The sequence below is a fragment of the Pelmatolapia mariae genome, linkage group LG23 (assembly GCF_036321145.2).
Source record: "Pelmatolapia mariae isolate MD_Pm_ZW linkage group LG23, Pm_UMD_F_2, whole genome shotgun sequence".
Classification (NCBI taxonomy): Eukaryota; Metazoa; Chordata; class Actinopteri; order Cichliformes; family Cichlidae; genus Pelmatolapia; species Pelmatolapia mariae.
This window is the reverse complement of record NC_086246.1, coordinates 32,315,463-32,329,448: the sequence shown is the minus strand read 5'-3', so window position 1 is coordinate 32,329,448 and position 13,986 is coordinate 32,315,463. Positions and strand designations below refer to the sequence as shown.

The following is a 13,986-nucleotide window of genomic DNA, read 5'->3' as shown; positions in this document are numbered from 1 at the left end:
TTTATTTTGTTCACACTGTTTCTGTGATTGGTGCTTCTTATAGTACGGCACTTTGCAGCGCTCCCAGTTCCGTCTCTCTGCTGCAGCTGGTCCTCCTCCTCCTCTCCGGCCTGGCCGCTACTGAAATAGGAAAAGCATGACTAGAAGATTCTCACCAGCTGCGAAACCTTGCGTTCCCTACCACCACGCCCTGAACCTACTGCTCCACTCCTTCCCTGCAGCCAAACCACCAACCTCACCCCACCACACTCTTATGTCACCTCCAAGCAGTAGTGATGACACTCATATATTCGCATTTAGGAAAACACAGCAAAAGTGGAATCCATCTTTGAATGTACTTCACATTTCATGTTCTTGTCACGTCATTTTAGGCTAAATTTCATAACATATTTACTGTACGTAACAGTGAAAATTAAGTTAGCAAACAACTGAGTATACTCACAGGCTAGTGAATACACCTTCTGAATGTAGAGAACAAAGTTTTCATCCTGTTACACATAAAAACAAATGGAAATAAACTAATTTGGTTGAATAACAAAGCAAGCTTAATGGGGGAAAAATATGTTTACTGTAGTGACACTGAGGCATAGGAGGATTTGAATCATGTGAACTTAACATTCAAACTGGCTTATAGGGATCATGATGTTTGTAAAAACAAGACAAAACAAAAACACTCTAAAGCACATCAGATCTCAGTGGTGAAACAAGTCATGCTGGATATCTAAAATAATATGGACGGGGTAATTTTTTTAGCAATGAAAGGATAACAAATCATTGAATGGAAATGAAAATGATCATCCTACAGAGCTCTAAATGAAAAGAAAACCCACAAATCAAAGTAAGAAATGATAGAGCAGGCTAGTCTATTTTACCGAAACTTCACTGCAGCAACTCAAAATGCTACTCAGTAGTTTGTTTGGCCTTCACATGGCTGTATGCATGTCTGGCAACATTGGGGCATGCTCCTAATAAGATGATGGATGGTGTCCTGGGGAATCTCCTCCCAGATCTGGGCCAGGGCATCACTGAGATCCTGGACAGTCTGAGATGTAACCTGACCCAAAACGTAATGTCCCAGCGGTATTCTGTGGGATTTAGGTGAGCAGAGTATGGAGAGCAGTCATTGGTTTCAATCCCTTCATCCTGCAGAAACTGCCTGCATACTCTCACTACTGTAGCCCACTGAACTAATGTAGGGTCTAACAGTGGGTCCAAAGATTTCATCTTGATTCCGAATGCAGTCAGGCTGCCGTTGCAAAGCCTGTAGCAAGGCCTGCAATTCTGCTATTCTATGATTTTTTGTGGTCAGAGACATTCACACCAGTGGCCTACACGAGGTCATTTTGAAGCCCTGGCAGTGCTCACCCTGCTCAGCACTCCAGCTCTCCTAGAGTCACTGTCCGTCTCCTGGAATCTCCTCCATGCTTTTGAGACTGTGCTAGAAAACACAGGAAATCTTCTAGCAATGGCACTTGTAGATGTGCCATCCTGGAGGAGACTCATCTGTGAAACCTCTGTAGGGTCCAGGTATTACCTTATGCTACCAGCAGCCAAATGAAAAACTAATGAAAAATCAGTAAGAAAAGATGAGGAGGTAAAAATGTGGCCTCCACCTGTAAAACCTTTCCTGTTTTGGGGGCTGTCTCATTGTTGTCCCTCTAGTACACCAGCTGTTAATTTCATTAACAACAAAGCAGCTGAAACTGATCAACAACCCCCTCTGCTACTTAATTAACCAGATCAATATCACTGAAGTTTAAATGACTTGGTCCTATACTTAATTCTTTTGAGCAGTATATAAGCTAAGGTAAACTTATTACATTAAAGAGGCAGTTAAAGGTTGTAAACCTGAAATGGAGAAAGTGCGGGACGTCCTGCTAATTGCGGTTTACTAAAGTTGTCTTTATTTGGAGCTGCTGTAGTCACTGGTATTTATATACATATATATATATATATATATATATATATATATATATAATTTTTTTTAAAGATTAAACAACTGAAAATATAATGTGCATATATTATACAAACACAAATATTAAAACAATGTTTTTACACTAACGTTTCAGAAAAAATGTTTTAAGGCATATCTGTCCTCTTTCACGCTATTTCAACATCACTCAAACACAAAAATCCCCACCTTTGACAGTTTTCTGTCAGTAGGGTGTGGTGGTTTGCATGTACACGATCCCTGAAGGCTCTAGGAAGGGACTAAGTAAATATCCAGAACAGATTGAATTTGAATGCTGCTGCTTTGCTTCTGATTTAAATGACTTGGGGGGATGCCACACCAGAGATATCCATCAGTTTAGTTGGGACATAGAACCTCTGAATCACCACTGGTGTCTTTTCAGACTTGATATAGAGGGATCATAACCAGAGTGAATTTCAAAGCTTCCCTGCTAAGGCCTATATAGGTAAGTGCTGCTGTACAAACAGGTCTGAGGAATGAATGGCAGAGACTTATATTTATAAAGAGATGAAGAGAAAACAGTGTGATATCCACATAAGTTGTGGACTTTATCAGTTGGGCTGATTTCAGTTTAAATCTGCTGAAACTTTATATTAAGAGCAGTCTAAATTCATAAGGCTAGCATGTATGTGTGTACAACTCATTCTCTAATTTTTTTAGTCATTTGAGAGCAATTTCCTAAAACGATTATGGTGGAGTGAGTTTACTTCTAGCTTGTTTAAAATATAGAACAATAGTCTGTCATGGCATCAAGTGAGTAAAAAGCACTAAATCAACCATCTGAGTCTTAGTGTACAAAAGGCCCCGTAGTTGTGAGTTTTTATTCTGTTCAGTTGTTCACCTGTAGTTTCTTCGAGTGGCCAGTAGAGGTCACCCCACCGCTTTGTATGAGAGAGGATTTGGGCAGGGAGATACGTGGGTGAGATATATGAGCGTTTCCGCTACCGATTACCGGCAGAGAAGTGGTCATTTCATGAGAAGTGTGCGTTACTGAGCAACGTAAGTCTGTGATGTGTGAGGATGTGGGGATAAGATGCGTTTGTGACTGTAATCGAAGTTAGAGGGGAAATGACTATGTTTCTGTCTGTGTCGCTAGCGAATGCTAAGCGAAGCTAAGCTAAGCTAGGCTAGCTCTCCTGCTGTGTGATTGGGGATAACTGTGTGCTGGGTTAGCTCAGTGGGTTTATATGTGAGACGTGGGTAATATATGGCTTATGGTAGCAAAGGGGATGTTAGTTTATTTCCCACCTGTGTTTCTGTTGATGTACTCTGAGTTACCATTGTGAACATTTCAGTGATGTACTGTTTTCTTTCTGTTCATTCCAGAGACCACACACACACACGCTCATATCCACACCGATGCACCCCCCACACTCCTACCTGCACACCTAAACTTGTATGTAACACCTGCTCCTCTGACAAACCTGTTACCTTTGACCGTGTGAAGGCAATATAAGCGTCTAAACCATCCTTGGTGTCCTCATTGTCTCCTTCCTGAATATCCATCCGGGCCTAGAGTAGTGTTCTGGCCGACACTCCGGGGAGTGGTGGCTGCAAACCCGAATCAACACCTTACAGTCCTCCCATTCCGGGTTATCTACCCAACACTTAGGTTAACAAATTTTTTCTTTTTCTTTGTTCATTTGTTCTTAATATTTTATGCTTTGATTTTAGTAAGATTTATAGCTGACAAAATATGTAGTGAGCAAAGTGACAATAAACACAGCTCAACTGAAAGAGAACTGAATTGGTTTAACTCCTGTTTTCATGTCAGTGATTGAAAACCATGATTAATTAAGCTGTCACATAGATATAGCAACGAGTATAGATTAAAAAAAAAGGTTTTGATTTATAAACTGGACCACAGTCACTGTTGTCTCTGAAATGGCTTCATGTCATAATGGCTGTGTTAGGAAGGCAGGAATGGACCCAGATTGCAAACTAAACTCAAAATATGTCTGTGAAGGTTCTAAGTCATCCAGGTCATCGTAGTCCAAGAAGCTCAAAATACAACTTTTTTGCTGAAATTATAAATTAAAACTGGGAAAACATTTAAACTAAACAGACAGACTAGCAGAAAACATGACTTTGAGGTGAGATCACAGCAACAACAACAAAATTGTTCTCAGCATTTATTAGTAGAGCATTATGCGGACACAGCATACGCTGCTCTTCCTCACTATAAAGTTTTTGCTCTGTGTCCTGTCTGTGCAGGCTTTTTGTCCAGTTTTCTCCTGTGAAAAAAACAATGAGGAAACACGTTGCCCTCCTGCTCGTTCTTTTCCCCGTGTGTGGACATCTGCTGAATCTCAAGTTTTATAATGACCCTTACAAGTATACCTGGGAAGATGCAGTGGCATTCTGCAGGGAGCACCACACTGACTTGGTCCGAGTGAGAACTGCAGAAGAGAATACGGCTTTACAATTCTCTGGATGGATCGGTTTGTCCAGGAAGGATGTCACAAGTCCATAGAAATGGTCCAGAGGAGGAGAAATAACCATCTTCACACAACGGGATGGTGGTGGTAATTTTTCATACTATGTTTTTTACTCCTTAGATGTTACAAGATCAAACCTACTGGTAATTATACCAAACTCATTTGCATTGTGACCTGAAAACAATTTGAGACATTTTGAGCATTCATCAATTTGAGTGGTAAGAAAGGATCAGATTTACAATGTGGAGCAGTGTTTTCCACCACAGTGTTGACTGTTTCACGTTGTCCCAAACCAACTGTTTCAGCTGCAACTTCAGCAAGGAGGCTTTGTTAGACACATAAACACTGTACTGGTAAAATGATTTGAAACTGTATTTAGTTTTAGAGACATTTAAAACATCTCTGAAGTCCATCACAGTCTTTTTTCTCTATTGTGGTTCTAATTCTTGCAGAACCACATGACAACGAGAACTGTGTGAACAGAAAAGACAATGGAAAATGGGAAAGCAAGGGTTGTGGTGGAAAAATTTTTTTCCTATGTTATGAGGCAAAGCTGATTCTGGTGAAGGAGAATAAGACATGGGAGGAGGCATTAGAACACTGCAGGTCTCTGGATGGAGTGGTCACAGAAGACCCAGCCTCTTCATACTGGAACCACGACTATGACCTGGCCACCCTGATTACTCCAAAAGACTACACCACTGCACGAGAGATTGCACAAAACGCTACCACTGATGAGGTTGGGCAGTTTTCTGCATGCGTTTGTGTTGGTGAGAGACTCATAATTGTACTTATTGTAACTTTGTTTGTTTCTCTTTATTTACTGTTGGCAGGTGTGGACAGGCCTATGTAACCTGGCTGGTGAGTGGCTGTGGGTGGGTGGAGATGAAATGCAATATAATGATATCCCAAAATGCCCAACCAAGGGCCTCTGTGGCATCCTCGAGAAGAACGGTACTGCAGCCTACAGCATAAGAAACTGCCAGCAGAAAAGGAATTTTCTCTGTTCAACATTTAATTAAGTACTGTACTTAAGTAAAAATTTGATAAATCTGTACTTTTCTTCTTATGAAACTTTAGATACATGTGTGTCAAAGTAAAGACGAAAAATAATCCAAAGCAGACTCCACAGACAAGAAGGATTAAACACAAACAAACCTTTATTCAGGTTTATCAGTGAGTCCAAAATCAGAAATTTCAAGAAGAATGGGAACACGACCAACACTGCCAGTCAAAAGCTGTTGAGTTTGTTTGAGTAATCGTACCTTCATTCATGACATATGTTGCAAAGATAACAGTTAATATAGTCAGTACATTGAAAAGGTGAGAAATAGTGATGCAAATTTTTTCATACTGTTAGATTGTACGCTTTAATAAATGAATGTAAACAGAAAAATCTCACATATTATATAATATATTTCTTGTTGTATGTATTACTTTCCTAATGTAGTTGTGTGACATGTCGATAAATGCCAGACTAACTTAAAAGTTGTTATATGTCAATAAATATATTAAATAAAAATTAATGTGCAGTTAAGCAGTTATTTTTGTCTTTATAATCAATGGTGAGGGAACCATATGGTAACTTTCACTGCTATGAGGCTTTTCACATCCTAAAACAGGCCATGGTGTATGCCTTCTGAAAAGACAATGTTTTACAGAATTCTAGAAGTACACCCTTACTACGTACATAGGAATTAAGAGGGTAAACAGCAGCCAGGTAATGAAATGCTCTTGATTAACTAATTACCCTCTCTAAAAGAAAACACTTTGGCAATTTGCTGCATCTTGCAGTCAGGCAGTAAGTCGACTATGAATTCCTTTGCATACCAATGTAAGCTTGGCTGAAACTGGGTCAGGCAACAGGAGAATGATCCCAATGACACCAGAAAATCAACAGAATCACAGATGGAAAAAAAAAAAAAAAAAAACTCACCTTAAAACACACCCACTAGGAGGAGACAGAGTCGAGGGTTACATGAATGACCAAAGCTGGCAGTTCTGGTAGTACACGCGCACATTCACACTCATGCATCTGCAAAGCCTACACTTACATTCTTCTACCTTCTAATTCAATGTTTTTTATTTCTAAATTACCATTACCATATTTGCAGTGCTACTGGATTTTCTTTAGCAAGTGATTTTCTGTTCTAATCCTGCAGGTGCGACTTTTGCACATTCTTCTCATTTTGTTGGTGGGGTGTGGGTCACACTCTGGTTCAGACTACTGTATCTTGAGATCAATGGCAGAAGTGGCTGATGGGCATCAGGGACAAGGTCGTCTTGACGTCACCAGCATGTGCCCCAGCTCTTCCAGGATCACTCTTCATTTGTAGGTTTTAGAGGACTCCCACTCCTGTGACATGGTTTCCACGAGGCAAAGGCGTTGTATTCCAAGACATCCAGGAGACTGGAGAAAATAGCCAGCAGCCATCAATTAGTTTTCCTTCAACAACTCAAGGTGCCAACATCATGTCTAGGTTATCCAAACTGTATTTGTGGCTATTGTAGTCCAGGATTGCTTCTTGCTTCCAAACTTCCTCTATTCCCCATCACTGACTGCTGGTTCCCTGTGTGTTGTGCTCAAAAGAAGCACATTCCTCCGGTAGTTTTGGTGAAGGCAAAGACAGACAACAAAATCTTCCTCTGTTGCAACTGGAGGAGCTGGGGAGGTAGCTCTGGGTTGTTCCCCCTGATTGTCCCAACCATGGCCAGATTTCATCTGATGAGTTTCTCTGCCAAGGTGAATGCAATAAAGATGTTGTCACTGTGTCCTTGGAGCTCCTCTGTCATTTGGACTCTGAACCCGTTTCCCTTTTCTAAATTCCTGGGAACTTCCAGTCTTTTTATATAACATGTGACATGTTGCTTTATTCTGGTGTAGGCTCACAACCATCATTCATCTATACCCCTCCAATCCTCACACCTTGGCCTCCCGTGCACAGGGTTTGTATAGGTGCACAGCAGCTAAAAGATCTCCTTTTCATAAAAAAGTCAAAAGTAGATCTCAGGCTGCTAATGGAGGGAACTGCCTATGTAATATTTGATGTGTCGTAATTTATTTCATGTCTTGCAAATACATATTTGTGCTGCAATGTCATGAACAAATGCAGACTATTATCTGACATCCTTAAGATCAAACCTATGTCAAAACTGGGTCATTCTTTTGGTCCACTGGAGTGCAGTAAGCCATCATACGCCCCTATTGGAAACAAAGAATATTACATGAAATTGCTTGTTTGGCCAAAAATAGGTAAATTATGTAATTTGGTAAAAAAACAACAACAACAACAACAACAAAAAAAACATTAAAAACTGCAATTTTCATGTGTTGAGTTTAGAATGAAAGCAATTTTACCTAAATTGCACGATTTAGTGCTGGAAATAACAAGGAAATAAAAATGTCATTATAATGGGTTTTAATTGGCCAAACGTGGAGCCAAGAGGAACAATTTGATGTATAGTGTATATTATTGATATATTGTAGGAGATGAAGTAAAAATTAAAACATCTGAAAAAAATCTAGAGCCTTGGGAAGTTTCATTCCATAAGCAAAAATGGTCGAGAAAAGAAAAGTGAAGTGGCCATGAATGGCCAGTGTAGATGTTGTTTCAAAATACTGTGTAACTGCCATGATGTGATCACGTGTTTTAAACATTAAATTCAGAGCTTAAAGCATAGTTTAACATTGTTTCTGATTTCTATTATGACTGGATCCTTACAGAAAAGCCATTTGAAATACATTTAATGGCAGATTTATGGCTATTGTTGTTCTTTCGACTTTTTTCCAAGTTCAAAGTTATCAGCTAATGGGAGCTAGCTTAATCGCCAACCATTCGTAGATTTTATTGGTGCATCTAACAGACACAGGCACCTGCTAGTTTGTTAGTCCTTAGCATCCAGATGAAATCCTATAATTTCTTTCATCATCTGTAATTTCCTTTTTCTCATCTGTGTATTGACTTTCTCTTTAGTTCTTTACTTAGTGAGTATTAGTACAGACTCAATGGATATTGGTGATTCTCCAATCGCCTTACTGCCTCTTTATGTAGAGTCATACAGGAAGAACTTGTAAAACGTTTTTGGCTGCGGAAGGTTCAGTTCCTTGATCTCAACACATTCATTCATTTTAAGAGGACAGAGGTCACACACACAGCTGTTAATCTTTAATGATCATCTAAAGAGTGAAATGTAATGAATCCACCACTGTGCCTTTATACTGCAAAGAGATGAGCTGTTGAGGTTTTTGCACAGGGTGTAAAGATGGATCTGACAAAGGCTATAAAACGTGCCTTCAGAACAAAGAACATACTTACGCACACTGACATGTGCACGTGACAGGACAGAGTTAATAAACAGAGCAAATATAAGACCTTCACAACCACTTAATAACTCACTGTGAAAGAAACTGAATCACTAAAACTATTCAGAGACTGAAATACTGAGATTTTGGTCCTCCGTTTATAGTCATGTATTTAAACAGATTACATTTATCCTGCAGATCCTAACAGACGTATTTGATTTTATGCAGCATATTCTGACTTTTTGGTCTGTTTGTGATCACACTTGCTTTTTTTTGTCAGTTTATTTAAATGGAAAATGTTCTAATTTAACATTACACAATGTTTCTTATTCCAATTCAGGTTTACATTGTTTTCTGACTGATTTTGTTTTTAAAGATAAACACAATCAACATGAAGTTGTAGTCTGTAGTCTGTTATTAACTGACTAAAGTGACCTCACACATGTTAAAAGGTTTTAAAAATGGATCATTTCTTTCTGAAAAAATCCTGCAGTGTCCCAAAAAGTGAAACTTCGTGTTAAGAAGTCTCTCAGTGCTCTTTGAGTCCTTTCCCTGTGATTCATACTGTACTCGTGAGGAACGTGAGCATCGTGCTATCTGAAATCTTGTTTTTATAGCCTCTATAATGGCTGCTGATGATAGAGTGAGTTAAAACATGTTAAAGCACAAAGAGCGCTTTTAAGAGACGGTCTGACATGGTGGGTTGCCCTCTTTCTCAGATATTTGCCATATTATTTCAAATTGCTGTATTTGAAGTAAAGCTGATTCGGAAATAACTACAAGTTCAGAGTCTATGTGACCAAAGTTCTTATTCATAAGCATGCCATCAAACACACAGGAATGGCTGAGTTAAAAAGCTTGATGATGTTAATCGAGGGACCTTTGAGATTCAGATTATGTCAATTTCATGTTATTTTTTTCTGTCTCTGAAGATCTATGTGGTCTCATGTGTACTGATTTTTGTCCATGTAAAAATGATTAAACATTAAATAATATGTAAATATGTATATTTTCCACTATTAAAATGCAGAAACATTTCCATTCTCAATTTAGAGGCCTTTTGCAGACATAAACGGATGTGTGACATTGGCAACCACTTTATAACATTGACAAATTGAGTTTACTTGCCAAGTCTTGGTGAAATCTGTGGGTGGTGTTTGGTGAGATGAAATCATTCACCCAAGCCAACAGCAGCAGCTTTCCTGTAGAGCTCAATTATGTGTTGAGCTCTACAGAAAGCTCAGCAAATACTGTAAGTATATTTAGAAAGTAATTTAAATATGACCATTCATTGAGTCTGCCGAGAGCCAGTGACTGGGACATATAGCAGAAAGTTTGAATAGCAGAGAAATGAATGGCTCACTGGAAAAAGAAAACGAAAATGAAATTCATTGGATGTGATCCAGTTCAGTTACTGTGACCTGAATGTTGAGCTCTTATTAAGTGATAAACAGATGAATGACAGTTTCCTCATTGCTTCTCAGGTTGGGTAATAACTGCCAGTTTGAGCAACACTAACACTAGATAAAAACACATTCATCTACTGTAATTCCTGATTCAAATTAAAAAAAAACAAAAAAACATTTGTAGTTACATTGCAAATTGAAAATAGCTTATCTGAATTTCAGGAGTGGGACAACACCTTCATACATGCCCCTTCCTGTTCTCTGTCTATATATTGCTCTCCCAACTTCGCTACAAACTGATTGTTCCTGTTTTCACTCCCCATCCTCCCTCCTTTTTTCCAAGTCATTCACTTTTCATTACTACATGGGGATATGCCCGGCTTGGGAGCCAATGCCAGTCCCGTCTGAGGCTTTCCACAAACCCCAACCTGAATTAATGCTAAAGCCATGTGCCGTTATCTACAATGTCAAACCTAAATGAGGATGTGATCCCCGCTAGTGAATTAATTGTCTCTGGTGACCCAGTGACAGGGTTATGGGCAGCCAAGGTTCAACGGTGATATGTGGAGCAAAGGGTGGCCCATGTGGTCAAACAACTTACAACAACTTATTCAGCACAAATTGTAGAAGAAGAAGTTAATGGTGGTTCTGGTAGTAACATGTCAGAATACACAGACATTCACACTTTGTTTTGTATGGGGCTCCATACAGGTAAATCAGGCCAACCCCTAGTCGGCCAAATTAAAATTAAAGGATTTTAAGTGTTTCTTATAGTGTGTAAAATATGTGATACAGAAGAAAAGAATATATCGCGATATATATCGTTACCGCATATGCTTCAAATTATACCGTGATATGGATTTTAGGCCATATCGCCCAGCCCTAGTCTGAACTCAGACTTAGGTGTCACTCCGTGACTCACCAATTACGAGCTCTGTTACAATCATCCATAAATCTGCCCAGGTCTTTCCACCTGCTGTCACTAGACCTATCAAGGGGAAATGCAACTTCTTTTGGTTCTCGGCGAATTAAATCTCAATCATAGAAAATGTAGTGCTCTGGATGACATAGCCTGTAGCCTTTGTTGGATCATCTGCTGTTAATCCTCTGTGTGTTTCTTTTCATGTAGTTTTGAAGTTACCTTTATCTTTTGGTCTTAATGCAGTGATCTGCGCAATCCAGCCATGAGAACTATGGTTTCAGAGTTGGAAGTTCTAATTCTGAGCCCAACGCCTTTGCATTTGGCTGTAGACCACCCCAGTGCAAGTTGATTGATTGATTGGCAATACTTTATTCATCCCAGGGGAAATTGGATTAAGGCTGCCAGCCTTGCCAGCGCCATCTTACCCTTCCGACCATACATACATTACACAAACATCACTTGGGGAAGACAGGTCAGCGAGGTATAACAATGGAAAATGCACAACATGAGGAAGTTAGTGATTGCTGCAGCAAGAACAACAAACAAATGTTTTTGGAGTTCAAAAAACTTCCTTCAGGGAAATCCCCAATTGTCCCTGTGTCATCTGAGGTTTCTGGGCACTATGTTGTCTTTAGGTAGGGTCAAAAAGTTGATTCTGTTCATCTGGATGTAGCGTTTTCAGTGGAAGAAATGTTTCATCACCCATCCAAGTGACTCCTTCTTGATTATGATCAAGGAACTGACCTCCCAGCCCGTTGTTCATTCAATGGTGCTAGTTTCAGTCGTTGTGCAAATGTACTGTTTATAAAGTTGGGGAGACTTGCAGTCAGCTGAGTCCAAAGAAGTTAGGTTGATGAGTGGTTAAACGTTTGTCCCACTGAAAACGTCCAGATGAACAGAATCAACCTTTTGGGGAGGATATAGCATGCATCAAGACTCTTTAGGTTGTGATTCCTGTATTCCAAAATCAAGTAAAAAATATTATTTTTCCAGACTTTGTTCATAAACATTGGAAAGAAGACTCTTTATTTGGCTACCAGTTTCTCAATGGTGTCAACCCCATGTTGATCCGATGCTGTAAAGCACTCCCAAAAAACTTTCCTGTCACTGGTGACATGGTCTCACTCCATGGTCGGGGAAGTCTGGCAGATGAAATGATGGTAAGTGTTTAATTCTCTTGAACTAATGATGACTGGCTGATCTTGCTGGTACATTCGCTTCATAATTGTAATATCCAAACTGCATGCATGACATAAAATCATCAGTAATGCTTTCTGAAATTCCAAACAGAAGGGCAACTTCTTCCTGTGTGACTACAAGCTTTTGGATGGAGTGCAACCAAACACCATCAACTGAAAGAAGCAGTATCTAATGGCTCCTCTTATTCTGCTTCAGAAAACCCCTGATAATAAGCTGATGCCAGTTGCTATTCAGGTGAGGTCAACACTCAATAATACTAATGCTTGACAAAGTTGACAAAGTCAAAGGGTGCATCTTTCATCATCTTACAGTGCTGTGATTCCATTCCCCAACTCCCTGAACAGCAATCATGGCTGTAATTCAGTGGTCACGACACTTTGCATATTAATGATCAAGAAACTGACCTCACAGCCCATTGTTAGTCAGTGGTGCTAGTTTCAGTCATTGTGCAAATGTACTGTTTATAAAGTTGGCGAAACCTGCAGTGAGCTGTGACTGAAGAAGGCACTTGGATGAGTGATGAAATGTTTTTTCAGACCTTAATGATTTAGCATGCATCAAGAGGGCACACTTTCTTCTTAAGATGCAAAAAACATAAAAGGCAAAGCAAAAAAGAACACAAATGGATTTCTAAAAAGAAGCAGAACACACAGCAGAAAACTAAACAGCAGCAATGTGTGTAGTGTTATTGAAAATGGGCCAGCTGGCATATAATGGTTTGCTACATGGTGGCTACCTATAGACCTATGGTTAGGAAAATATAAACAATAGCACAGTGAGGACGGAGGATGAGCATCAGTCCCCCCCCCCAAAAAAAAAGTCAATGTTGAAGTCAAAGTGAGGGTCCCCGATTTCCCTGCCAGGAAAAGGTACTGAAAATGGCCTACAAAGTGTTGCAGCACATTAAAAAGAGCAGCCTGAATGAATGCAGTAAGACCTTGGGCCCAGAAGTAGGGTTGATACGTCATCACTTACAGAAACAAGGGGATAAACACCACACCTTCTTCCGAGAATATAAGCATCCACAGGAAGTTTCTACAAAAGTATGAGCAGAATCAATCAGCTACAGTGTAACCAATACAGACTGAGGAAGCAGCGGCGTAAACGTGACTCCTACCTGTGACAGCTATGGAAGCCACATGAGCAGAGACCTGGATGTATAGGGCAACAGGTGAATAAGAGAGGGATGCTCAGATAGCAGCTATTTATAATGTGACTGCATAATTTAATTGGCCATCAAAAAAGCAATCAGCAATGCAATATTAAACGAAAAATTTATTCTGTTACTCTCAAACAGTATGGGATGAGTTTGACTATCATATGGACATATGCCATGCGTCCGAAGCGGGACACAGACAAAAAAACTTAACCCTCTGAGTCAAGACCCAGGACCATGACAAAACTCACCTAAATAAGTAACCAAAATATGGTTATTCATCAAATAATGAGGATAATAGATCAAATGCAATGAATTAAAAGCATATTTCTTCCTTCTTCTTCAGCTAAAGCAGAAACCAGCAAAGGACAACCCAATCTTCCTTCCTACTGATTCTGAGTATGACTGGTTGATGGCCAAAATCTTTGTGAGAAGTGCAGATTTCAACTTCTATAAAGTCAGTGTTCACCTGCTACGCACACACCTGCTGGCTGAGGTTTTTACAGTCTCACTGCTGCGTAACCTGCCCATGGTGCATCCACTGTACAAGGTAACTGAGGCTAAACAGTCTAAGTCTGTTGTGCCTTGA

The 13,986-nt window shown here is 39.7% G+C and overlaps 1 pseudogene; it reads left to right on the top strand.

Annotated features, from left to right (window-relative positions):
• Nucleotides 1–973: 973 nt before the first annotated feature.
• On the top strand, nucleotides 974–13,986 carry LOC135932295 (polyunsaturated fatty acid 5-lipoxygenase-like; annotated as a pseudogene).